The following is a 1,664-nucleotide window of genomic DNA, read 5'->3' as shown; positions in this document are numbered from 1 at the left end:
ACACGTGCACCATAATGATGAGCTGAAAGAGAAACCCTACAATAAAATGTCTCGTGGGGAAAACGGGAAAAACGAGAATACACACAATAGTCACTGGTCAGTTACAATGATATAACTTTCCACTGTAGGCTTTGAGGTCCCTCAGACATGGCAGTGGGAAAATTCTTTGACTGCACCCGATTCTTCAGTTTGGGAGGTTCTAGGTTGTCCATTACCCCATTCCCCTTCCCCTTTTGTGTGTGTGTGTGTGTGTGTGTGTGTGTGTGTGTGTGTGTGTGTGTGTGTGCAAAGTCCTCTAAGAAGTTGTCTGGTTTTCACACACTGTATCATCTCATTTAAGTTTTGAAACCCAAGGTTCCTTTTAAGAGTTTGGTGGCTTTTTAAGTCTTGTTCATGATTTCTTTGAGGGCAGTGGTGGTTCAATGGTAGAATTCTTGCGTTCCATGCAGGAAACTCGAGTTTGATACCTGGCCAATGCATCTCATGTGCGGCCACCACCCACCTGTCAGTGGAAATTTGCACGTTGCTATGATGCTAAACACTTTCAGCAGAGCTTCCAGACTAAGATAGACTGGGAAGAAAGGCCTGGCAATCTCCTTCTGAAAATCAGCCAGTGAAAACCCTATGGATCACAATGGTTTAATCCACGTATGATCATGAAGATGGCACAGGGCCAGGCAGTGTTCCATTACTTTGTGCATAGGGTCACAGTGAGTTGGAGGACAGCTCTATGGCCGCTAACAACAGCAATGATTTCTCTGGAACTGCAATTTGTTAAAAAATTAGTAGAATTCTGTTCTATTTGCCTCTAATTCCATTTATCTGCAAAACATCCAAATATCTTAAATAGTCATGACTAATAGTCATGATTTTCAAGCCTGGTACATTCCTTTGCTTCCTTCTCCCCCCATTCCTCTCTTCATCCAACTTAACGGTTGTTACCTTGAGGCAAACAGGCTTGGAACGGACCAATACGCTATTTTAATGGACCTTTGAGTCACAAAACATTTCTGAGTCTTACCTCTTCCTGCTTGAATTCTAAAAGCAGTTGGCTTTTGCAACCCAAAAGACCCCAAATTCCTGGATTCTCTCTTCTCCTTTTCTGTTAATTTTTATGGCAAACTAGGTAATTCCAGCCTGAGTTCACCTCTTGGCTCCATACGTTGGTAGATGCAGCCAGAAAACACCAGAACGTCGCACTGTCTTTCTGTCTTCCAACCTGTTCACATAGAAATCAGCTTGGACAGGAATGAGGCAGGCAAAATATTTACCACATGTTTTACCTGTGTATAACACGGTCATCCATTTTTCTGACCTCACCACCCACTACTCTCTTACTAAGTCAATGCCACATATTTTAGGTTTGGGTTTTTATTTGTTTGTTTGTTTTGGTGGCATTTTACTTCTGGTATCTATCTGTATTAGCTAAGGTAATGCCTCAGTGCTGTAAGAGATTGTAATGGTTAAGGTCGTGTGTCAACTTGGCTGGGCCGTGATTCTCAGTGGCTTGGCAGTTATGTAATGACGTAGTTTAATAGTCACGTAATGAAGTAGTTTGGCAGTTACGTAATGATGTAATTTGGCAGTTATATAATGATGTAGTCATATTCCATGATGTGATCTGATGTGATCAGCCAATCTGTTGTAAGGGGAGTTTCCTCAGG

Source organism: Trichechus manatus, unplaced genomic scaffold (genome assembly GCF_000243295.1).
Source record: "Trichechus manatus latirostris isolate Lorelei unplaced genomic scaffold, TriManLat1.0 scaffold00225, whole genome shotgun sequence".
NCBI lineage: Eukaryota > Metazoa > Chordata > Mammalia > Sirenia > Trichechidae > Trichechus > Trichechus manatus.
This window is presented reverse-complemented; position numbering follows the sequence as displayed.